Below are 27,362 nucleotides of genomic sequence, written 5' to 3'. Positions count from 1 at the left end.
AGAACTTAAATATTATTACCAGTTGTCTTCAGAAAAGGAATGGATGAATCCAGAATACAACAAAACAAGAATATAGGAGACCCTTAACTGGACATTCAACCTTGTTGTCTACAAAACGAAATTCTAAATTTTAGGTTTTCTTTTAAACTTGATCCCATAAATTATAAACACAAGGAAATACTATAGGTTTCAGAATAACTGTATTTATTACTTCATCTGCCACAGGTACTGGTGGAACTTTCTTTTCTGTATCTCCCAGGAAGTCCTCAAGTCCATGTTACTGAGGTAACCAAAAACACCTCTTACTGGTATCAAATATATAACGTGATTTCATTAGGAGAATGAAATATATATCATTACTATAATTCTGTAATTACAATAAAATATATCTACTTTATAGATAAAAGTTTGAAAAACATATATTATCCAAATACTTTGGCTATATGTACATCTATATTAATATTGATGTTCATATATATATATATATATATATATATATGAATATACTTATATATATTCCCTGGGTGCCATATAATTTGCCATAACATCTTCCCACAGAAAAGTAGGCCTGTACCATGCTCTTATTCAGCAGGAGGTATAAGTATTAATGGGAGCCAAGTATCTTAAGCCAGACTAGTTTTCGATATGGACCAAATGGTCTCTAGATCCCTAATCTTTTGACGACAATGTGAGCTAAGATGTCTGTTTTTACATTTCTAGCTGTATGAGATTTTTGGATGTGAAAAAAGACACAGGCAGTCTGGACAGATATATAGGCAATTTTAAAGAGTAGTTGATGATCTTGTGTAGATCTCTGAGTCTGAATCAGAGTCAGAATGGATTTGCAACTGATGAAGGCTCTAGAGAAAAGTCATATGAGGAGCAACTGAGGGAACTGAGATTGTTTATCCTGGAGAAAAGGAGGCTGAGTTGCTCTTTACAACTACCAGAAAGAAGGTTGTAGCGAGGTGGGGGTCAGTTACTTCTCTCAAGTAACAAGTCATAGACAAGAGGAAACGGTCTTCGGTTGTGCCAGGGGGGATTTAGATTGGATATTAGGAAAAATTTCTTCACTGAAACAGTTGTCAAGCGTTGACACATGCTGCCCAGGGAAGTGATTGCATCTCCGTTCCTGGAGGTATTTAAAAGACGCGTAGCTGTGGCACTTAGGGACACAGTTAAATGGTGGACTTGGCAGTGCTAAGTTAATAGCTGGACTTGATGATCTCAAGGGTCTTTTCCAGCCTAAATGGTTCTACAATTTTATGACTTTAAAATCAATGGAGAGAGGTAGGTACCTCCAGAAGCTGTGTCTAAATCACGTGGGTGATGTGCAGCTAATGCCAATAATCTGGGTGTGTGACTTGATATCCTGATCCCCTAAAAGTCCAGGTAAGAGCCTCGGACCCTTCAATAGCTACCTTCCAGTTCATATTCATGCATTTGACACTTGTTTCTATAAAAATATAAGAACAAAAACAGGAATAGTGTATGATCAGGCTTAATTCTTACATGGAGTCAAGAGATGCCTGGGACAAAAACTGTAATGAGCACAAGGTATCAGACGTGTTTCCAGTAGTTGAAATGTAACCATAGGTTTAGACACTGAAATAACTATCATACTCACATGCTTGTGCCTCTGATTGCTGGAAATATTTCATACATCACTGATTCAGAAGTAGAAGTCTAACTTTTATATGTCAAAAATAGAGATAATGAATCTATCTGAAGAGTATAATTCATGTAAAGAAAATAATTTGGATGTTGTGAGTTGTAAATTTTGTCAAGTTAAACTCTTCTTTATACATACCTCATGGATATTTCTCATTTTGCTTTTATCATCTCCTAGAAGTAGGAAAGTAAGTCTTTCCTTTTTCTTTATATTAGCTCTTGTTATGTTGACTTTTTAAAATGCTTGACCTTTATTGCTAAAACTATTCCAGTTTTATATTTACATTTCTGTGTTTTTTAAGCAGGCATCGCATCTTCATATATACAAAGGTAAGTACAAACCGATGTTTTGTTTGAAAAGAAAGAGAAAGAAAAAAGAAATCCTTTTAGCTTCTATCCCTCCAGGCTTTAGAAATCAGAATTAACAAAGCTTTTACCCATTCCAGAAATGCCTAGTGTCTCACAAACTGAAAGGATGACAATTAAGGGCTCATATGCCTCTAGTAACCATATTAAACTGAGAAAGAGAAAACAACTTTACAGAAAATGTATATTTTTTTTTTAACATTCACCCTTGGCTACAGCATATCTTGATGGAACTCTATTTACACAAACATACTATTTGAATACAAATGTGATCACCCCAAAATGCAGAGCAGAAGTGTGGTAAAAGTTAATGCAGAATTGCTTATGTAGAAATATAACTTAAGAGTCAGACACATGGCCCCTCCATGACCTTGTCTCTCTGTTCCCATTGTATGATCCAGCTGCATGGATATAGGAGTATCCAGCTGCATATAAGATAGAAACATCTGGTAAGGCTCAGGTGAGTGCTAGAACATTGCAGGACTCTGGACATCTTTGGGCATCGTGAATTATAGAAGATGTGTGTGACAGGAGCTACCTTTCCTTATCTCTCACATAAGAGAACAGATTTTATCTTTAATATTGTATGTATTTTTGGGCACTGAACGATAAGAAAGATATTAAGCTATCAGAGAGTGTTCAAAGGAGGGCAAGGAAGATGGTGAAGGGCCTTGAGGGGAAGCCGTAGGAGGAGTGGCTGAGATCACTTGATCTGTTCAGCCTGGAGAAGAGGAGACTGAGGGGAGATCTCCTTGCAGTCTACAAGTTCCTTGTGAGGGGAAGAGGAGGGGCAAATAGTGACCTCTTCTCTGTGGTGACCAGTGACAGGACCTGAGGGAATGGCCTGAAATTGTGTCAGGGGAGGTTTAGGCTGGATGTTAGAGGCTGGTTCTTCACCTAGAGGATGCTTGAGCACTGGAACAGCCTCCCCAGGGAGGTGTTTTTGGCACCAAGCCTGACAGAGTTCAAGAAGCATTTGGACAATGGTCTCAGGCACATGGCGTGATTCTTGGGGTGTCCTGTGCAGAGCCAGGAGTTAGATTTTACTATCCTTGTAGATCCCTTCCAACTCAGAATATTTTGTGATTCTGTTGTTTTTTAAAGCTTGATCTGGGAGGACTCATTGCATCTTTTCAATATTCCTTTACGTTTTGTTAGGATGCACTTGAAGTTTAACTTTACTCATAAATTCTGGTCCATCATAGTATAAATAGTTTTAAGACTGAGATAACAGAAGTCTTTTTTTAATGAAATACTTTATAAGATTTTAAAATTCAAACAGCTATCTCAGCTATTTGAATAGTGAAGATCTAAAACCTGTATCCATGCTGCTTTTTTAATTAAAATTTTACCCAAAGGAAAACAGTATTCAACAGTATGCCAGTTTCCTCTCTCCAGAAATTGTATAGTGAATTGTTTGCACATACCATAAGGTGCCCCAGCGTCTTGGGTTTTCATATGGAAACTGACTGATTTCTTTTTCCTGCTGTTATGCTTTTGACCTGATTTAATTGATATTAGCAATAGCATTCAAACTGTACTGATTACCTAAACAGGTAGCAAAAACAAAAATGTGAAGGACAAAGCCATCATGTTCATTCACTTGCAGACAGTGTGTCATTGGTATAATCTCACTCAGGGAGAAAATTCACTGGATTCTAAAATAGAAAAGTAATTTCTGGGAACTCTAAAACTCTGTTTTTTGTCTATGGGTGCCCATTTTAAACCAAATTTAGTTCAAGATTGGCAATTGTTGTGCAAACACAAAGCAGTTTTGAGTTTGAGAAGATTGAATAATTCATTCTTTATGTCTCTATAAGGCAAAAAACATACCTTATAATGGCCAAAGAATCTTCATTTTAAAACACAGAAAGATTGAAGAAATTAAACTACCAGGAAAAGAGAGAAATTTTGTTTAAAAATTATTTCATTGCACATATGCTCATCAAGATCGTTCATTTTATGACAAATGAAACATTATTTGAAGCTGTCCTTACAAGCATTGCAAAAGGCACGATCTTGGCCAAATCTCAGTCTGCCATTTTTATTCTAATAGTAAACATTTCTTTCTTCTTGTAATTTAAATACTTTTTTTTCTCTATGCAATGTTTTTTCAGCATAAAGAATAGAAAATTTCTAGTAAAGACACTTCTAGAAGGATCACTGAATTGGCAGGAAGAGGATGAGTGTGGCACTAAAATAAAAAGGTAATAAACAGTGAGGAAAAAAGTGAAGAGTAGAAATGAACAACTCAGGTAAAAGGAAAGAAAGTGAATGAGACCTCCCCAAAAATGGGAAAGGTCAAAAGGATTATAAAAACATTGAAGACCATATCAAATAATAATAAAATAAATATTAAGAATTATTATTTTGTCATGTAATAAAGAGATGAGATAGCTGTTAACATAGCCATCTGCTCCTCATTCCTTTCTTTTGTCTCATCTTTATCATATGTTTAGGCTTTTATTTTCTTTAGGCTTCAGCAGAATTGTTCCATCCGCTTGTGTCTATATTTATTCTTACATGGACTTTTTACATCTGCTGTCCTTCGCTCTTCATTCTTTCTCTATATTTCTCTCATTTTTTCTCTCTAAATTTCCTCATGTAACATGCAATATAATTTATCTTTTCATATGATTTTACATCTGAGGTACTTGAAAATATTCAGTTAGTATTACAAAGAAATATAGGCATTATTATAAAAATCTTTTAAAAAATAATCATACTATCATGTGGTTTTCCCTCCAGATGTCTCATTTCTTAATTTGCCTCAAATGTCTATGTTAGTTGTTCTCTAAATCCTACCTTCCTTACACTGTAATCAATTAGTTCTAAAATCAGAATCTCTTAACATTTGCATTATAAACTATAGGCTGCTTGAAAAACATGGGTTTTGAGATTCATAGAAAGTCTTATCTGCTTATCAAAAAAGTTGAAACAGGACTTATTGGAATTTTATTAAAAGTGGTTTTATATTCCTAGAAAAAACAAAAATCCATTTAAAAAGAGGTGGTAAAAAAAAAAGAAACCTTTAGAATGTAGCTTATTGTAATTAATATTTTAGGTAAAAAAAATTAAGTAAAAGATTAGGTACATAACTTTTAAGAATATTTCTAATAAAAGTCAGATGAGTGAATAAGATTAGTACTCACTAACTTCAGCAATGTATGGATTTATCACCTCAAATTTTATTTAGTTTTTCACATATAGGCACACCATGCAGTTTAAGATGCTTCAGGGTGAGAATGTCATGGGCTGGGTAGATGTGACATTGTAGAGATGACAGAAACCCCTGCTCTGTGGGTGAAGAGAGGCCTAACTGGATGCCCTTGCTCACTGTAAACAGCACTAGATGTCTGGACACCTGAACTGAGCCCCAAGCCATCTAGATTTAGAGAAAAGAGGTTCATTCATCTTGTTTTCCTTTCTTTTCCTTTAAACTTCGACAGGACCTTAATTGATGGTGGCCAAAATCAAGTGGAAGACAAACCTGGGCCTAATTTTGGAAGAAATAAGAGCAAATGTGCAGTGCAATGCTAGAAGTCTGTAGGTGTTGTATTGATAGCTATGTATCATAACACTAACTACTGTTCAGATAGATCATATTATTGCACTAAAAGATCTTTCATTTGTTAAACTCCTAAATAAATAGACATGCCCAGGGCACAACTAAGCAAATCCTGACATTCTAAAAAAGTTTGCAAGCAAACATGAATAGCACACTTGACATTTAAAATGCCTTGAAAGATCTGATGAAACCAAACTACATATAAAAAGACCGCAAAACTTAAGAAGGGAACTTCAGTGCTTACTGCTTTGTTACCAGAAAACACAAATACTTATCGTTCTTTTTATATGGTTATAGAGAGAGAAAAAAGAATTAGGCCTGTGATTTTCCATAATGCCCTGTGACTGTGCAATGGGGATTCCAAAGGAAATACTGACAGAGACAAATTTAGCGTAGTAATAACTAAAGAAGTTTGGAAGTCCAGGTGAAAATAGCTCCTGCTTACTTTGATAGCTGATAAGAATAAGATCAAATGCATAGATGTACTATTACCAAAGGGAACACTGCACACAAAGTTCAGCCAAAATTTAAAGATATGTAGGTCTAACTAAAATACTGGATTGATACTGATATAATCTATATGCAGACATTGTGGTTAACTCAACTAATAGGCAAACGAAGACTCAATCCCTCAGATTCATTGGCAGTCACTGACTTGTGCGCCACTAATGGCCTGGCCCTGACAAAAAAAACCAGCAACAGTCCAAGAAAGAGTCAATGAGATCCTGACTGAGTAGGGGGATGATTATAGGCTGTATGTTAAAGCTTACTTTGCATGTCTCCTTATTAAAATATAAAACCTTCATGTTTTATATTTACAGAAAAATATTACTTTTTTTCTTTGTAACTTTAAGAGATGTATCAGTCTGAATTAATCTATGTTACTGTTGGGGGAGGGTTTTTTTCTGTATAAAATACTTAGATAGGAGAAAAGGGATAATAGCATGCTTACATCACTGTATATACACCTGTCTAGCTGTACCAATGTTAAGAAAAGTTTCCCAGCATTACTTATAGAGCTGAAATAGTATAGCTTCTGTGTATGAAAAGATATTGTGGTTTTATGTATACCATAAACCTTAACAGCTCCACTCCCAGAATTTTCTTTCGAAGTGATGTTTTGCTATTATTTTTAGTTGAAAATAGGCACCCAGAGGATAAAATGCATGCATAATTTATTGTGTTGAGAGTATACACATCCAAAGTATACATGCAAAATATTTTTTCTCTGTCGGAAGATATTTGCTTAAAAGACAGTGTTTTTTCAGGCAGAATTACTGAATCAACCTGTTTGCACTTTTAAGGACACTCGGTTTCTCTGAAATTACAAAACCTGTCAAACGTAAAACTCTTAGGACCCTCAGTACAATGCAAACAGTATAGTGACTCTATAGAAACAGACATTCCTACTCCGGGACATCTTAAGATGTAGAGAGCATTTATGAAGTCTTGTTTCTTAATTAATAGGGTGAATTGCGAACATAGCATATGTGACTTTGGTCAGGCAACTCTTGTCAACATCAGTGGGAGTAAAACATCTTAGCATTGCTTTGAAATTTTACCTTTAAGTAATATCAAAAGAGCTTTATTCCCCAGTGATGAGATACTGTATAGTGTGTATAAGATCATATTAATTTAAATGTTGTTTCTTAATCAAAGTTTAAATCATGTATTGCTTGCACTAGAACAATTATAAGAATTTCCTTATAAACAACTTTGAGCCATTTAGTACCTTTCCATGTATCTTCTTTTCCTTTTCCAGGATAAAGAACATACTAAGCATTATATAATGTTTTACTAAGTATTATCTGGAAAAGCAGGTGCTGTAAGAGGGAAGCTTGTTGGACAATGAGAAGTGTGGGTGCACTGGAGGTATATGTGAAACCATTCGTAAGTATAATATATTTGAAAAAGATTTAGAGTTAAATTAAATTATATATTAAAATATAAGAAGTTATGCAAGCGTTTTAAGAGTCAGTTATTTTTAATATTTGGTTAAAATTCTCTCTCTATCATGGAGGGTTAGCTTCAGACAGCATTGAAAAGTTCCTTTTGAAGGAAAATCTGAATGCTGAATCTAAAAATTCAGCTCTTCTAAGGCATTTTGGTTTAGGTAAATTGATCCAGTCCTTCAAAATTGTCAATGGCACATCTAGATTAATATGCTATCTGCTAATGACCCGTCCATTTTGGTTTAATGATTGAGAGCTAAGGGATATATTCTTTATGTGCATGTGGTAAAATATTCTTCCACTTATATTTCAGTACCAATGTTAAATACGAATAAAGGAATTCCTTTTAAGGGAGTTATTATATTAATGATATTTCTTGGCATTTCAAAAGATCATTTGTTCAAAGTTTTTCATTTCTTCAAGTAAGGCTGAAAAAATTTAGATAAATCTTCTGTGGGAAAATAATCAGGACAAGGAAGTCCTACTACTTTGGAGAAACTTGGAATAATTTTTTTCCCACTGGATTATAATAGAATGTGAGTCTCAGATTAACAGTAGGTGTGATTCGTAGTTAATGGTTGCTGACAAGAGGCAACTTGCTACAATCACATATAAGCATTCTTCCAAATTTACTTGAAGATAATTAGATTCTTTCATTAGATTTTGACAGGCTTTGAATCAAGGCTATACAGATAAAATGATACAATAATAAAAAATTTTCACTTATTTATACTTTGTCAATATTTTGTTTTGTGCAGGTAGCCTGTACATATGGTATGTACTTTTAGAAACTTGTTACCTGAGTGAAAAATCTTAGCAAAAAACCAAAGTGCAAAGAGATAAAATATAAAGAACAAAGAGATAAAAAAAAACCAAAACAAAATAAAAAACTTTTAGGTTTCTCAAAACTTTATAAATGTCAAAACTTACTAACCTACCTGAAATGCAATCAAGCAGAAACAATTATGTCTTACTGATACTGATGGTATTAAGGAGTCAAATCTTCGTAGGGATGAACTGTTTAAGATACTCTCAGACAAATATTAAGCATTAACACAGTCCCACTTAATCACAGGACTATGTATCATCTTCCTTTGATGGATTTGGATTTAGATGACATCCTGAATATACTTTTTTCTGTAAATTTTACAAAGGACAACTCTCTTCTATTCATGTTTAATTCCTTTTTTTTTTATATCAAGCCCCATTCTTTGTTCTACTGCTCAACACAATTTACCTGACTCTTCAAGTAGTGAAATAGAGGGAAATCACTTAATATCTATAAATTTGGGACAACACCTTACTTGGAGTTTGTTTGTTTGGGGTTTTTTTCTGATTAACAATCACTTATACTTTTAAATACGGACTTTGATGGTTGCATGGTAGCAACGTTCATCCATCCACCCATCCACCCATCCATCCATCCATCCATCCATCCATCCATCCATCCATCTTTCCAACCTCTCTTGTGTGTGCACACACAAGCAAATACATACTTTTACAGACTACACTTCACAGAATAATATACTTTATCCTTTTTTAAATATATTGTATCTGCTGAATGTTGCAAGGTGCTGGCAACAGGGTCTGCAGGTTCTTCTGTGTGGGGCACCGAGGCTGCCACGGGTAGGACACAGCCAGTTCCACCAGCTCCGACTGCAGTTCACCCACTGCAGGGCACAGCCGAGCCACACAGCCAAGGGGTGGTGCCTTGGGGAAAACAGGTTTAAAAAAAGGCAAAAGATCACACAGCAAAGAAAGGAGTGAAGGGAAAAAGAAACAAAAAAAGAGTGAGAAGTAAGAAAATTTTACATAAGTAAAAGATCATTTGGGGATGTTGCAGAAGTTAAATACCTTGAAATATACATTTTCCAGCAAAATTATTCAGAAATGTATGTATTTAGAAGACAAAATTAATCCTTCACCTCAGGTTAGTTGTCTCTATCGCTACAGTAATTGCATTTATTTTATGGAGGAGAATTTATTTTAGCTTGTCCTGTCTTTCATACAAGTATTTTGTTCTGGGTAGGGGGTTGGCTTTTATTTAATTGACTATTTTCACAGAGCAAAACACGCTTGCAACAAATCATGATCTTGCTACCAGTTGCATTGCTCAGTAGTGCATAGGTTTGCATTGCTTTCAAGCAATTGCAAACTTGCATGTTTCTGCCATACACTTCTTGCCAGGAGACTAAGCTCTGAAGTAAGCAACACCTTCCCATAACACTGGCCATGTTATGCATAAACAAATACTCAATTTGGATTTGAGGGGAAAAAAAAAGATAAGATGTTCTGAAATAACAGATAATCAATGCAGGAGTCTTCAATTCTCTCTGGGTTGTATAACATTGCAATATATTATCAGCCTCACTTAGCCATTTATTCTTCCCCAGAGTACTTAAACTACTGATTAATTTAGAAGTGCTGTTAAAGTTACACATACCAAAATAACATGTGCTTAATATCTGATTTAACTGCTTTAAGATTGTTCCAAGAGAGGTGAATGTAAAAGAAAACAAATGACATACATAGATTTAAAATAAATTCAGGCATTTTTTAGCTTTCTCTGAAAACCGTGATAAAACAAAGATTAAGATCCATATAGACAGTCTCTTCAGTCAAGTATCTATACTAATTGGGGGTAGGTAATACTAGAATTATGTCTACTGTGGCAGGATGTAGAGATTGCTAGAAATTATGGACTAGACTAGGAGCAATAAAATAATGTAAACCAAAAATCTCTGCTATAAAGATTTTACTTTTCCAAAGGTGGATTCATATTACCAATGTTAGTATGAACACAGCCATCATATACTGCTCTCTCTAGCCAGTGGAAATAAGTTAACATTAAGATGCTAAGAGTGTTAAGGTAAGCTAAGGCATCCTTAAAATGCCTATTTTCTCACTGGCATGACTGACGTTAATTCTTTAGAGCTATATAGAATTTAGCTTATTAGCAGGTACAAAATTTAGGTAACTGAAAAAAAGAAAAGCAGATAAAACAATGAAAAAATCTTTCTTTGTAGACCATTACCTGGAAAGAGACCTTTAGTGGAATAACATAAGGATACAAGAGAAATTAATTTGAACTTAAATGCTATCCTTTTAAGTCTGAAGAAGTTGGAAGGTTAGATAATCAGAAGGTAGAGTTTTACAGTGCAAGAGATTTAGATTTAACAGCTAAAAGGCAAAAGCATTGAATGCAGCAGTAATATCTGATCAGAATCTCTACAAAACTCGATGAACATCAGCCACAGCCTTTCCTCATACTATGCCAAGTTGTCTGAATTCACACTAGTGAGGTATAGCCTGAGTACAGCTCACCTCAGGCATTCCCAAAATCTTTGCTCATGTTTCCTGTTGTGGAAAACAGGGACTAATGCAGAAGTAACTAGCATCCTCCTGGGCTACAAGAAAGAAGGAAAAAGACAAAAGGTATGACTTGCCTCACATTGTGTATCTCTTATCTAGATGCCTAAGACAAAAATTCAAATTCCCTCTATAGTGAATAGAGAGAAATAAGAGATTTTAATATGTGATTCAGTTATCTATTGCTTGGATGTCTACAAACAGATATCTATATTTTTTTTAGATAAATGCCATTTAAGATATTTACAGAGTGATAGATTAGAACTATGAAGCAATAATGACCACAATCAAAAAACATTCATCAGAAAATCTAGCTAACACTTTGCCAAAACACAAAAGATGATTATTCAAAACTGTATCAAACAGAAAACAAATGCTGACAACATGGACTTGGGGAGATTTAAGACGTCTCGTTGTATTTTATTATTTGCATTGCTATGGACACCAAAGCTTGCTATACATAAAATGTACATGAATTCCACTGAGCACTAAAACCTTATAGATAACTTTGGATTGGTTATTACTTTGCCCAGTAGTGGTTCCTTTAGGTTTTTCAAGAATAGTCATACTCATCTGAAAGCCTGATGTGAATGGGGATAGAAAAAAAAGAAAAAAATGGAGAAAGTTTTATTTTTAATAGATATTCATTTTTGTTGCTGTGGGTCTTGTTAGTGCACTGGAGATTCAGGTGGTACCTTTGGGGCCAGACAGCAGCCACTATTATTGGCACTTGGGAATCCCTTTAAGTCTGGCATTGAAACAGACCTGCAGGAGAAGGATTCTTTACCTGTAAGCTAAATTCCCCCAAATTTTATAAAATGTGGCAGTCCTCTTAAAGTCTAGATTAACATTAATGAAGAAAGTAGTAAAGAGAGAAATTACAGAACTGACACCGAGCACACAGTCACAGTGGGGCATTTTTCTTTATTTGTTTTCTTCAAATTTATAGTCAGCTACCTCTGAGTGAGACCTTCAGGTCAACCAGAAGATGTAGCCCTGGTTGCAGTCCTTGGAGAGGTGGCATAGGTAGGCAGCAAAGTAACTCCTAGTGGGTCTGCAGAGCAGGTCAGTCCTCTCCTTATTTTCATTTCCCATATTTCTCTGAAAGAAAGCACAAATTTATGATCTACTCCTTTCTCTGTTTCCTTTGACAGGGTATAGTTTCCTCACTGGGGAGACTAACCACAGAAGGGATGTGCATAGGGAAGGAGGGGTTATCTATAAGACAAGGCTTTTATATAGGATATATACTTTAAAAAAATCTTGAGTGCTTAATCCCCTAAAACAGACTCCTTTTTATCACACAATTTACCTTGCATCGTTTAGAACTGTGATAATTTTCATAACTACTTGATATATCCCAGACTTTAACTGGTTGTCGTTGTTCTTATAGGGCTACTGTTCCTGCTTGGACAAATATCTTCAGTCTGATTATCGTTGTTTAAAGAAACAATGTTGTGTTAAAACACTTTATTTGAAAAGTTAAAGCAATATAAACTAAAGAAATATTTTTTTATGGACTTTAAAAGAGAACATCTGAAAGACTTAAAGAGAAGTATAACAGTTTTTTTTTCAAAAGTGCAGAAATCACAGTTGCATAGGGTCAAAGCTCTGAACTAACTTCGTCCAAATGGTTTCTTCTCCCTGAGCCAAAACAGACCTATACCACTTGAATCTGTGTTTCAACTGGTGTTTCAAACATAAATCAAGTTCATATAAATAAATCATAGCTTTATGGTAGGGGATCTAGGAGAGAAGCATTACACAAGCTCTCATGCACAGAATGTGTCAGGGAAGAGCTTTTTGAGAAAAAGCATACCTATTTAGTTCATGGGAGGTATAGCTGGACAAATTCAGCCTTGTAATATACTGAAAACTCTTCATAGTAAAGATAATTAAATATTGTAACAGTTTACCAGGTGACACATAAGGGCTGACTAGGGCCTCTGATATAGATTGACATCTGAAAAATATAATTCTTAAAGAAAGCCGAACTCCAGACAGTTTCACATTTAGTGTACTGATGGCAATACTGGACCATCATAATAAAGTCTTCTAGTCATGTGTGTTTCCTTCCACAGATCTGCAAAATACAAATATCTTTAAACTGCTTTAATCTCAAAATTTTTCCAGCCTTGTATGATGATAGACATTATAATCACGTCGTATTCATCATGGGTTTTCCTTATATACCTTTTTCCCTCACACGGTCTCCTATTGATATATTGTTGGATTTAGGGATAATGCTGTCTTTGAACAGCCAGATTTGGACCACAGCAAGACAAGAATAAACAATGATGTTTATTACAAATAGTTGGGTTTTTTTATGTGACTTGTGTGCAGATGTAGGAGTATGTGAACATCACATTTGGTATTAGAATCACAGAATCACAGAATATTCTGAGTTGGAAGGGCCCAGCAAGGATAGAGTCCTGCTTCCAAGTGATTGGCCCACATGGGGACCGAACATTCTACCAAGATCTGTGAACTCTCCTCTGTCTCAGCATTGGAAAGAAAGGCAGATAGCAATCCTGCAGACTTCTGTTCTTCCTGGTCCTGCAGGGACAATTTGTTTTTAGGAGGATCCTTTACACTACTTGATCAACATCCTTGCAGCCAGGTGGCATGGAAAATGTTGTGCAAATATTAGGAAACAATGTGCCTGGGACCCATCTGCAGTACACAGACTGGTCCAAATGCACACTGTTGAACTCTCTTCTTCACAACTACAGAGTGACCAAACAAAAATTACCTCCTGGCAATGATCCCTGTCTGTAGGAACTCCCAGGTTATGTCTGGGAATTGTGTAAGAGATTGCTAAATATCCTGGAGCAAAACTCAAGCTTCTAACCACTGGAAGAGTTTGACAAGGATAGGTAACAGCACTTTGATGCTGGTGCCCAGGAAGAGTTTAATTTTTTAACACGGGTACAGTTTCACTCTCTCCTGCTTCTTCCTGTTATATACCGAAATTTGTTTTCTGAACAATGGAATATGTTATCCTAAAACAAGCCAGACAGTCCAACACGAACATAACTGAGTAAAATGTAACGTTTTCTGATAGATAAGAGGTCAGTGTAGACTCAATGATCCCTTTTTGGCATTAACTACTATGAAATAGGTGTTTCAAGAATTAATAACCACAATTTCCTGCTTTCTGTCATGCAGTCAAAGAACATGAAGAAATACATTAAAATGCTGTGTCTCAGTTTACCCTTTCCTGAGACAATACTTCCTGACCTCATAAAATCACTATGATGTTCATGCTCTGGCTTTTCAGAATTGCAGGAACAAGAGCTTCAAATTAATGGTATAGTTGGTCATTTGAATGCAAATTTACCACAGCTACATACTCAAAACCTGTCTACAACACTGTTTATCTGCCTGTATTGAGATGAATTTGACACCACTGGTCTTTATATTTGATGAGGCATGCTCCGATTTTGGAATTCTAAAATGATGAGAAAAAAATATCAGTGATAAAAATCCAGGACAAAAGCTAGTAGTCTTCACATGGGTCAGTGCTACATATCAAATCAATGAAATATTTGCTGGAAACCCATAGCAAATGGCAAATCAATTCACCAATTGCTTCAGCAATGTTTTCATTCCAAACCTATGCAACCATGTGATTAGGTAAATAACTCAGTATTTTATGCCTATCATTTCAAGGAGTCAATGAGCAATTTCTCCTAATAATTTGAGAATACAAAAATAGAACCCTAGCCCAAGTCACTCATCTCTGCACAAATTATGACTTGGTTGAAAAATTCAGAGAGCAGCTTAACCAGGTAGAGAGAGGCCATAATGAAATAGATGATGTAGCTTCTCATACAATATTATGACAAATATTCCACTAATATTAGTTTTTACATTTCTGGGATAAAAACAAATTGAGATCTTCTTAAAAATGCCCCACAAAAAACACACAAAATTCTTTTAAAACTTGCATGATAAACAGGTTTTAAACTGTATGAATAGGCAAACTGTCATTGCAATGCATTTTGATAATGTTTAGTAACAATTACTTGGAAATTAATTATGCCAGAAATAGGTCTCTAGGACTGAAAAGGACCTCCTGAGTAATGCAGTTTATCATCACACAGCAATCCATCCTTTTCTCTTAAAAGATTCATCTACTAAACATGTCAAATTCTTAAAAATTACTAGCTTCTCTTCCCTCACAGTTTTTCATTATGAAGCAGTTCTAAAATCTTCTTTTACTGAAGGATAAAGCTTTTTCTTTCTTCCTTAACTGTATTCTTAATCCATTTAAATGCATTTGTTATAACAGAATTTTTCATTGTCTAGTATTTTCCAGAGAAACTCATCATATACTGTTCAGAGTGGATTTTTAGACTAAGCCGTACACCATGTTTACATCACAGACATTACAAAACTTAAAATACAAGAGAGGCAGTTGTTCATGTATTCTTCTAGCTCCTTGAAGACTGCATCTTGCTTTAAGTTCTCTATTGCAATGTCCGCATTACTTTGCAATCTAAACCTAGCTGAAATAAGCCTAGCATATGAACATGTCTTTTGTATCCTTTAAGAATGGCTGTAAAACCAAGAGTCTTTTCAGTTAACACAGTGTATTGCCTCCAACAGTGTTTATTAAGAGTTGTTGATAAACCAGTCTCCACTCTGCTGGTCCTCCCTCTCTGAAGCCACTCTAGCTTGGCTCTTTTTTTCCCTAGAACAGAAATCTATGGAGTTCTCCAGAGGGAGTTTCACCAATGTCTTATTCAATAGCAATAATACATCACACAATTCCAACCTATTCTTTGATTGAAAAGATGAAGCCCATCTATTTTAAGGTCCATTTATTTCGTAGTCAGCTTAATGATCTGGCGTGAAAAAGATGACGTTTTCATCAGAAAAGCTTGTAATAGTACCCGCAGCTGTCAAGAAGGGTATAACTTCCTCCCAGAACTACTCCCAGGCTGAGGGATGCTAAAAGAATCAGGAGGTAAACTAAATAATGACTGTTCCAAATATAGGTCAGTATATATGTGGGAATAAAATATTAAAAAAAAAAAATCATATGAACAAGGAGTCAGTCCAACAGTATTGAAGTTTACATAGTCCTCAGGACAGATTCACTAAAGACACAACAGTTTTTAGATAAAAGTTCATATCTACAGTTTTCTAGAACAGAATATTGATGTGTCTACTTTTTTTCTTTTTTTTTCACATTGTCTTAGAATAAGCTTGATGATTCTTTTGTTATCCTTTTAATATTTGTCTTTTTATTTTATTTAAGTTAAACATTATGGAACAGGTTGTCTAGAGAGATTGTGGAGTCTCCTTCTCTAGGAATATTCAAAAGTTGCCTGGAGAAAATCCTGAGTAACATGCTCTAGAATCCCCTGTTTGAGCAAGGACATTGGACGAGATGACAACTAGTGGTTCCTTCCAACCTTATTCATTCTGTGATTCTATGATTATCTTGTCAGACTTTTATCAAAAAGTAAAATCAAGGACACTGAATGTATATATTATATTTGCATTTTTCCAATGTCTTGTGTACTGATAAGTAAAAATAAGAGTTTCTTATTCTCCTAGACAACAAAGTGTTTGTTTCTGTATTTTGTCTCTGTCTTGCATCTCTCTGTGAAAGATTTATTCAGCCTCTATTGGAATATGGTGGGTTAACCCTGTCAGGCAGCTAAGCACCCACCAGTCACTTACTCCCTGCCCTGTCATACTATGGGGGAGAGAATAAGAACAGAAGGCAGAAAAACTTATTGGTCAAGATAAAGACAATTTAATATGCAAAGGAAAAGGGAAAAGAAGTGCAACAAAAACAAAAAATGCCAAGGCAAACTCACCACCTACTACTAGCAAAACAGTGCCCAAACAGTCCTCAAGCAGTAAGTACTTTGGAAAAACTATACCTTGGTTTTTGTTGCAGAACATCATGTTATATGGCATGGAAGAGCCTTTTGGTAAATTTGTCCCAGTTGTCTTATCTATCATCTCCTACTGAGACTACTAACTGGGGGAACAGAGTGAGAAACAAAGTAGGTCTTGACGCTGTGCCAACACTTTTCAGCAGTAGCTAAAACACCAGTGTGTTATCAACACTGTTTAGTCACAAATCTAAAACACAGTACCATACAGACTATAAAGAAAGTTACACTGCTATAAAGCAAGCTAACTCTGCCTCAGCCAGGGACAGTCATGTTTTGTCATCCATGGTGTCAATTTTCTCTTCATAATCTACAACTTCTCTCAAAATTTCAGTATTAGTAGCATCATTTTGCTCGTATCGTTAATAGAAAATTCTTAATACTATCCCTGGACTATTTAATTTCAATTTATTTGTTTCTGTGCTACTTGCTACAATGAAGTTATTTTCCCTATTGGATAGCAGTGACTATTCCTTTGAAAATTTATTCTTCTGACCTGTATCTTTTCCAGAGCTACCAGTTCTTCCTGTTCTTTAGTTTAGGAATTTTCTTATTAGAGTATTCATTTGAAGTGTCAGTAGCCCATACCCATTTTGTTTTCTATTAATTTCATCTTCCCACTAGGCTTCATCTATTAAAAAAATATCTCTATTTGGCAATAAGGCTAAACATATCATTACTGCAGTATATTCTCTGAAGAGAGAGAGCATCAGTAATAGTACATCAGTCCACAAAACCTCCTCCTCTCTTCTCTAGAAAGGGATGCTGAAGTAGTATATTAGAAATTATATTTCATGTTAATCAGAGAGTCAGATGAGTCTGGTATAAGGGTTGTGAAGTTCTTCCTCAAAAAATCTGAATTTTACAAGCACTTGAAAACTGATTTTTTCACTAAAAAATGAGTTTAATTTAATGACCAAAGTTAGCTAGAAAATATCCTTATACAATCAAAGTCACTACCTGAACTTTTCAGCCACAGTGAATTGTTATCCGTTCAGATTCTGGATATACATTATCTCATTTTTTTTAACAGTCATGAACAACTCCTGCTATTTTATCTCACTGTGTAATGTTTTGGCTCACACAGCTTTCTTTTTGGCTTACATTTTTATGTAGTAGGACTTTTCTTTCCTAAAGGGAGGATCATTCTTATCTCGATTACGGGGAACTCTTCTGTCTGCAGTTCAGTTTTCTCTTTTCAGATGTAGTAAGTAGTCTTGTTCTCTACAGTTTCAATCCTTGTGACTAGCATTGTAGTACCTTGTGTCTGCTCGCTTTGTGCATGAAATTTAATCTCTTTTTCAGCTTTGAAGCTCCGTGCAGTCCTGATCTTGCTCACACCTCTGCACTCATTCGCCCCTGGATCTTTTTGCTCCATGTAGACAGATTTCTTAAATCTTTCTAGTCGATTCTCCACATAGTGTCTGCAAGCCTTTTGTGTCTCCTCCCTTAGATGTGGGAGATGAACTATCTTTAATGAGCCAATTTACTAGTTCTTTTCACTCACCTTTCTTTCCAATCATGAAAAAAAGATAAAACATTTTGATAGAAAAAAAATACAGTTTTAATGTCTTAAAATATAATTTAATGTAATTTAAACACAAAATCATTTCTTAATCCAGTCCTGCAATGCAATACAGCAATTAGCATTAAACAAAACATACTAAGCTAAATGAGAAGGGACTGATTATAAACAGCAAGGTTGAAAGGAAGGTTTAAATGTAGAAGTCTACTTAAAATCCTATTCAGTTGCCACACAATTCCCAAAGATCCAAGTTTTAAATGAAATACAACAGGAAAATACATTGCATATAATTCTAGAATGCAGAATCTATTCCAGTCTGGGTGCATCATTAAGTACTTTCCAGTTCCCTGTCAGGATAAGATTTAAGAAAATGCAATCTCCTACATTTTTTCTAAAATATTAAAAACTGTGGCACACCGTGACCAGTTTCCCAGTCTGTGTGATTAAAAATTTTAACCTATGACACTCAAAAAACAAACCCCAGTGTTAGGGAGACATACCCATAAATTTTGTTGGAATTATTCCACCAATTGAATGCTTTTCTTGGGCTTAAGCTCTACTAGAACTGAGAATAAGTATGTCTAAAATTCCATAAAGGATTACAAATGGTCCCCTCCCACCCCTTTAACATTATAAGTGTGCAGTAAAGCTGAGTTTGGAAACCAGCTTCTAGTGGAAGTTTTTTACTCTATAACTGTGCAGGCTCTTTTCCTTATAAAATGAATGTAATGAAATAAAAACTGGGACATACAAGAGCCAAGGTTTGAGTATTCTCATCTCTTTGTCAAGAATGGTTGATGTCTTTAAGTTTTGTTTAGAATTTTGAAGCCCTTTAAAGAGTTTAAACAAGGTCTCCAAAATTATAGGTAAATAGTTTCAAGAGTAGGAAGCATTGTTCTGAAAGAATGATATTACTAAATTTTTGAAAGAGAGTTTCCATGCAGTAGAAGGAATTTGAGGCTGTCAAACCCATAAGGAGTAAAATAGCTTCATATGGTTAAGGCAATCAAGCCTGAAGGATGCATGTTTTCATCTGCATTAGCTCCTTGACAATTTGAGCAATTGTCCACTCAGTATTTTAAATGTTATAATTGCCTTTGTAATGCATAAAATATTGTAAAGAAACTATGATATTTGATAATATTTTAAGGGCCAGCTGATAAATACCTCTTATAAAGCTTGCTTAATATCAGTCCTGTTTCTGGAATGTATTCATTAGAATGTTGCTTTGGTTTTGCTTTTTTTTTTTTGTACTTATGAATGCCTTATGTACAGCAAAAGAAATAATTATAAATGACTGCTGAAAATTAAAAAATGTATACATTTTTTCAGTCAGAACCCCATCTGAAGTAAGTAGATTCATACTCAGACATTTCTAAGGCTTTGATACCAGACTAACATTTCTCCTGCATTTCATATCTACTGAACATGCTTTTGTTCTGTTCATTTAATATTTAAAGTCATCAGCGTAGGGTGAAATCTAAATATTGCTTCTAAAAGTTATCCTGGTCTGTCATATGGTTCTACATTAGGCTGTGCCATTTGAGAGTGGTTTTTTGGTTTTTTTTTAGTTACTTTCATATTGTCATAATTCAGAATGTTTTCCAGATGCACTAAGTCATACTTTCAGATGCTGTTTGTCATGTACAATAAGTGCAATATTAAAAACCTTAGGATGTTAATGTTTGATATCTCAAAGTATATGATCTTCTGAGACTATAATTGAGAGGGAAAATGCAATTGTTATTTCACAAATCCAAACATATAGGCAAAAAATCCTCATAGGATGTTGCCAGACATGATTTTCACATGCATACAGGAAAAGAGAAGTACAGAATATTAACATGACTCAGGAAACAATAAATGGGGGAAGATATTTAGAGAAAAAGAATGTCCTGGTTATTCCTCATTACATTTCAGTTGCAATCCCATTTAAGCTTGAATAAAGCTGTTTTTCCTTTTTCCTCTATATTGTTTTAGATATGGCTGAAAATTTAATGAAGTTGGCACGCAGTCAGAGACATAGTTTGCTATTTTTATTACTCTGTCAATATTGTACATTAAGGTCCTCAACAGCCTTCAATGAAAGTAAAAGAATTCTTTAAACAAGCAACCTAGCAATGCAAACAGGAAATGTCTAATGCATGTTTCCTAATACCATAGCCTAGATTAAAGCTTTTGAAGTCGTCTCACTAATTAATTTGAAACTGTGATGAAAACACATAGTGCCTATAGATGTAAGGTTTCCAAGGCTTTCTGATGAAAACTTCTTATGACAGAAGACCTTTTTAGGTTTTGGCAAGTGCTGTCTATGATAACATGCATAGCAGCCCAGATAGAAGGCCTGGCTTCTACTCTGCCCCATAAGGGATGGATTAAATCTAAACTTTCGGGTTTTGGGCTCATAAACTGCAAAATAAAGCTTCTATGGATGGTAGAAAGAAGTTTAAATCTTACTTTTGTTTTCTCCTTATAGTTCTAATTTGCATTTTACATATACAAGACTGGAATTTAACCCATTGACCATCAAGATCACATTCCTAGGTAGAGAAATCAATTGATCTCCAGTTATGGAACAAGTAGTTACTATTTAAACCTTTTTTCCATTTTTTTTTTTTTTGTTTCACTGAGTGTGAAATATGCTTCATAAAATCTCAACAGATCCTAAAACAGCAGTAATGTAACCTTTTGTAACTACATATTTTTATACAGAAATTACATCAACAAATAAACAAGTCAAACTAAATAGATGATGTACTACTACTTTAAACATTGAAATATAGTATCTCAATAAATCTAGCATAGAAAAGAGACTAACTCTGCTGCAAATTGATCCAAATACTGAGTTTCACTTCATTTTCTGTCAGAGAAAAATGGATGTGTAAACAGATGAATATTCTCTCCTCCCCCCTACCCCAAAACAGTCTGGATCACAAATTGTCAAGTTTCTGTATGTAATACTCCATGAAAAGAACTGAAACCAAGCCAATAAATTTGTTCATATTTGTGTGTATCTGTGGGCACACATGCAGTGGTGGGGAGAGGTGTATGTGGGCGCGTGAGTGAATGACTGTCTCTGAATTATAACTTGAAAGTCCTTCCTCACTGATGTTTTGAAGTTGATTGCATAAAAAAGAAGCACTCAGAAACCTTCCATCTGGCACTTCATGAACACAGAAAAAGAGGAATGGCACATCAAAATACTGTAGGAAATCATGGAGATTTAGTCATGGAGTATGAAACATGAAGAGACTCTTAAGTTAAATGGGTTGTCTACACCGGACAAGGGAAGGAAAAGGTAGATCTTAATTGCAGTCTTACACTTCCTAAAGTGGTACTATAGCATATGGATTCAGTGTCCTCTCAGAGAGGTTCATAGGCAGAATGAAAATCTAGAGTCACAGTTTTAAGCATGAGTGAAAAAAAGAAGCTTCATGATGAACATGGTGAAGTACTGGAGCAGGTTGCACAAATAGGTAACTCCTGTCCTTAGAGACAGCAGCTCAATTTAACTTCAAAGTTTGCCAATCTCTGAGTAGGAGGTTGGGCTAGGTAACTTCAGAGTTCCCATTCAACCTCATTCTTGTATGATTCCATTAAAAAATGCTTTCTATATAACAATAAGCCAAGTCCTGGTACATGCCAATCTAGACTTCTCCTCTATTATTTTCATATGTTTAGTATGTATGTGTGTTATGTTGTCAAGGATGAGGCAAAGAGGATCTACCAGCAGGCATTAGGTTGCCAAAACCTACAGCTAAAACAAATTCTGAGTGCAATTTATGAATGTACATTTGGGACAAACAGTCTTAAAAGCTGTTGGATGGAACCAGTTGATTTTCTCATACCCTTTAATTAGGAAAATGTATCCTGGACATACTGCTTATGTTAATCCAAAATACTGTATGTTCTAAACATATGTCACTAGTTTTAAACAAATCAGATGAGCTAAAAGATTTTTTGAAAGTCTGCATGTACAAGCTTGACTAGTTGACTTCCAATTAAGAAGGCTTTTCTAGGATAATTTTCTTTATAATAACTTTGCTTACCTTATTTCCTAAACAGACTGAGGTTTTACAGGGTTTATGGGAGCATTTGAGCTCTTGAACTGCTGTCAGACTCCTTGCATAAAGTAACAGTAAAGGCTTTTTTATGTATATAACATCCAAACTTACCTTTTAAATTGCCAAAACTTCTCTACACCACAGCCCTTGTACTTTATTTTGGTGTATACTTGACGTAAGGAGTGAAATATTTTTAACAATTCAGATGTAGTTAATCCCCAAAATTCTTCCTGTTAGGATCAAAAGCGTATCCTGAAACTTTATTTTACAAGTCTTACCACTTTTCTATCTCTACTTATATTTTTGAAGATAACATCCTTAAATTTGTACATAGAAAGAGCCAGTGAAGTCTCAAAGAAGTCTCTGAAACTAAAATAATGATTGTTTTGCTCAATTAAAGCAAAATACTAATCCTTATACTTTAACCAAGATTCTGAATCAGTGAATCTCAGTCCTAACAGTTTGAAAGACCATTTCCACTGTTTATATGTGTAAACCAAGACAGGAGGCAAAATGATTTTGCACATCAGAAAATAATCACGCTGTTAAGTTTAACTGATATAATTCCAATACCCAACTCCTCCTTATGTGGCAAAAATATGATAATTACACCATAAAACAGTGACGTAAATTGACGCTAAATTGTACAATTTTTCTTTAGATCTTTACTACTTTTTTTACAGATTTATTTCTACCTGCAGGTTCCAAATGTATTTTGTATGTAAGTGTTGGTTTTTCTGATTGGCTGAGGTGATTGACAAAGTATGAATGTAATTTTTAATTATATTACCTGTATGACACTTTCTTCTTGCTCCAAAAGGTGTGTTTACATTTTGATCAGCCTGAATTTAGGCATAACTTATCTGCAATAAATAACATTAACTAATTAATCTGGATTGTCTTACTATAGTAATAGAAATGGTCCCAAAGAAGTGAGTTGCCATAATTTGATCACACTATAGAAGGACTAGACATATTTTTATTTTTTTAAAAATAAAATAACTAAAAACTTGTTCAAAAATGAAGTCGCAATTGTTTGTTTGTTTATTTATTTATTTACACAGAGAACTGTCTTCTATTTAAATACTCTGTGAGAATCTGTTATATTAACTTTGCAGTTGGCTTCTGCTACCCTGATATTTTGTATTACTTTCAATCTCTTTGTACTGATATAGCTATTAAAAACGCATCAGAGCTAGAAAAATATCATAAAATGACCATGTTTCTGGACAGAATCATGAATAACTCCAATTTCATGTCATCGGGCTAGAGTGAATAAAAGAAATTTAAGTTAGAACTCTTATAGTTGAAACAGTCAATTGAAGAAGAAAATCCTTCTTAAGATACAAGAGAGAGGAGGAAAATTACTAGATAGATACTGTATGATGGGATATTCTCTTTTAAACCCACTCTGTTATTACTCCTAAATGATAGCTGCAAGCAGCATTGAAAGGAGTTCCGTTTAGGTTGTTATAAAGATTGCAGTGATGTGTAAAAGAATCCCTTTTTAGGTAAGATTAATAGTGCAAAGTAAAAATACCTTACACCAATGGAATGGAGATATTTCCTTCTGCAATATAGTAATTCAGAAAACCATAAGTCAAATTAAATATTAGATTTTTTTGTCTATCAAGGAATCATTAAATATCTTATTTAAAACACCTAAAGGCATTTTGAGTGACAGACATCATTAATAATAGCAGTGGCCGCTTTGTGTTCTTTTACATTTACGCTCCTTGTTAAATGAGATGACATAATGTCAGCAAATAGTATCCTAAACAATCCTGATGAATAAGGCATAACAGAGTTTCAAAATGTATCACAAATAGAAAGGAAAAAAAAAAGATTTATACATATATATATATATATATATATATATATATGTTGACTAGAGTCACAGTCTTTTGAAGTAGTTAGAGTCTACTGGAACATTTTAGAAGCCAACTTTCACAAATTAAAATATTGCACTATGTATTGTGTTGTTTGTTCAAAGTAAACATCATTGCTGCAGGAGGGCTTAGAACATTTTCTATAAACTGGTAGGGACAAGAATAAAAAGTTTCCATTTCCAGATAGAGGGATATTATTAATATTGTCTTTTCATGGGAGGGGTGGAGGATAGAGGAGTTAGAAAAGGGGAGAGAAGTAGTGTGGTATTCAGTCAGCCAAAGATAATAGTGCAAGAAGGAGAGGTAAAAACAGTGGGACAGAAGCCATCACTCATCCAAAACATAGCCAGAAAAAAAGAGCAACTAAGAGAAAAGAACAACAAATAATCATGACAAGAAAACAAACTTCCCTCCCCCCAAAAAAACATAACAAACAAAAACCCAAACAGTTGCAGAGGATAATTATACACCTTGGTGTAAGTTGAAGCCATATATAAACTATGCAAAGATAAAGCTATGAAAAGATTATGTTTCTTGAACAAACTGTATAACCATCTTCTTTGACTGATCTCTTCTCGGTGGTGACCAGCGACAGGACCCAAGGGAATTGCCTGAAGTTGTGTCAGGGGACGTTTAAGTTCGACATTAGAAAAAAGTTTATCACCCAGAGGGTTGTTGGGTGCTGGCTCCCCAGAGAAGTGGTCATGGCACTGACAGAGTTCAAGAAGCATTTGGATGATACTCTCGGGCACATGTTGTGACTTTTGGGGATGGTCCTGCGCAGGATTAAGGGTTGAACTCAATGATCCTTGTGGATCCCTTCCAACTCAGCATATTCAGTGTGATTCTGTGATACTATTCTAGACTCCTTGGTATGATTTTAATTTTCCTATCCTTTGACCTCAAGTCCAGTTGGAAAGGAAAAAACCTGTGTTTCACCTAAGAAAGAGAGAGGTTTGTTGGTTTTTTTTCCCTAAATTGCTGGACAGTCAAAAAATGTTAAGAAAATAATTTTCAAGTTCCAGGATTCAGTAATTACTCAAGGCTATGAAGATGAGAGGGAACTTTCCTCTGTGGGAAAACTGTGGATATTACTACTGGAGTTGTACACTGGGGCTATTATTACTGTGATTTCTTTGCTCTCTAATTCCATAAGTTATAGGGATAAAGTTGATGTTGTCATGCAATTTCAGTATGAAGACTAAATGTTAAAAATATTAGTCAGGAAATTAGATGTAACTGCAAAGATTCAATTTACTAATCACTGAAATACCTAGAAAAGGAACCAGTGTTGGTTCTATACTTAATCATTTTTTTCTGCTGTAGGTGTACTGCATGTTAAAGTACAAACCAGATTTTTTTTCCTAAATAGAGTATAAATTATTCAGTATAGAAGTGAAATAATTATGCTAATTTAATAGAGGAAAATACTTACTGGAAACAAATAAAATATCCATTAGCATAACACATAATAGCATAATTGGGAAGGGGGAGAGGATGAAACACAATAATTACTGGCAGTGCTTGAGATGTTTCTGAGGCACTGTTAAAGATATTAATTTAAATCTTTAAAAAATCCCTAGTTCTATCAAGATCTATGGTCTATTCTGATGAACATATGGAGTGATGTTCAGCATAGGTATTCTAATCTCGTTGGTTTTTAGGCACAAATACCATATGGAAGGACCATATTGTGCTTAATCTCCTGAGTGTGATAGTAGGTAAAACCTTCACCCTATTACACAGTCTAATGTAACCAGACAGAGTAGAATCAAAACATATGCCAAGATTCTGTAAGTGTTTCAGAAATCCCTTTCCCTGAAGTTGATGGTGATCTTGGAGTTTTTTAATTAAAAAAACAGATTAAAAAAAAAAAAGAACTATTTTCATGATTTATAGTACCCATTAAGCAATTTAGGGGACAATATGAGTGGCCCCTCTCACGCTATATTGGCTCATTGTTTGTCTAATCAGATAATATATACCTCACAGCACAGGAGGCTGTAAAGTTACAATATGCATGATTTATTTCAACCACAAATTTCAGATACAGATGGAGTTTTTAAAAAAATTTTAAGGTGCTTTAGATAACTTCTGAATAAAATTAATTTATTCATAGCAGTATTTATGTGATCTGTATATTTACATAGTTACAAAAAACTTTTGAGATTATTAAAGCAAAGCATTCACAGAGAGATCGTTTATATCACAAGCAAGCACAGAAAAGGTCACATTAATCTAAGTTCTGGACCATATGCACTCACAGGTAATCAGTCATTCATAGACGTGTTGTTAGTTTTTAAATTCTTTTTAATTTGTAATCTTCAAAAATACATCACGTGGGTAAGTTTATCTAGTAAATATAAAGTGTGTTTATGTAAGTTGCCTGTATGCAGGCCTAGCCTGAATAATACAGCATAAATGTGTAGTGTTGTTGGGTCAGGTACATATGACATTTGTATGATATCTTTATTGGGAAGTTAACAACTTGGGGAGAAAATAAGAGAGGAAGTTCTCGTATTGTTCGTGTCCTGAACAGTAAATTGCAAATTTCTTAATCTTTCAGCTATTAAAGCTCTGTTGATGACATTCACAGCAGCATCACATGAATTAAGAACATTTTTATTATCAACACACTGGCTCTTACCTCTGACATACTCCTGTTTGGAATATATAAATTAGGCTATTAAAATGTGCTTTGGTCCTACACTGTCTTTACACTAAGAAGCGTGATAGTTCAGAGCTGTTACAGATCATGATGTCTAGATTTCTAGAATATTCAGATAAGATACTGTAAGGGTAAGAATTGGATCCTTAAAGTTTTGAGTATGATTTCCAGAAGTTCCTTACAACCCTAACTATTCTGTGATTCTGCGATCTGCAAAATAAAGCTCCTGCTGGTTTTCACCGGAGTAGAGTTAATTTTCTTCGTAGTGGCTAGCACAGGGCCAAAGTTTTGAATTTTTGGTGAAAACAGTGTGCATAACACAGTGATGTTTTAGCTATTGCTGGGCAGCGCTTACCCAGTGTCAAGACTTTTCTG

This window comes from Chiroxiphia lanceolata, chromosome 2 (genome assembly GCF_009829145.1).
Source record: "Chiroxiphia lanceolata isolate bChiLan1 chromosome 2, bChiLan1.pri, whole genome shotgun sequence".
NCBI classification, from domain to species: domain Eukaryota; kingdom Metazoa; phylum Chordata; class Aves; order Passeriformes; family Pipridae; genus Chiroxiphia; species Chiroxiphia lanceolata.
The sequence above is the reverse complement of the archived record's forward strand: the minus strand, read 5'-3'. Positions refer to the sequence as shown.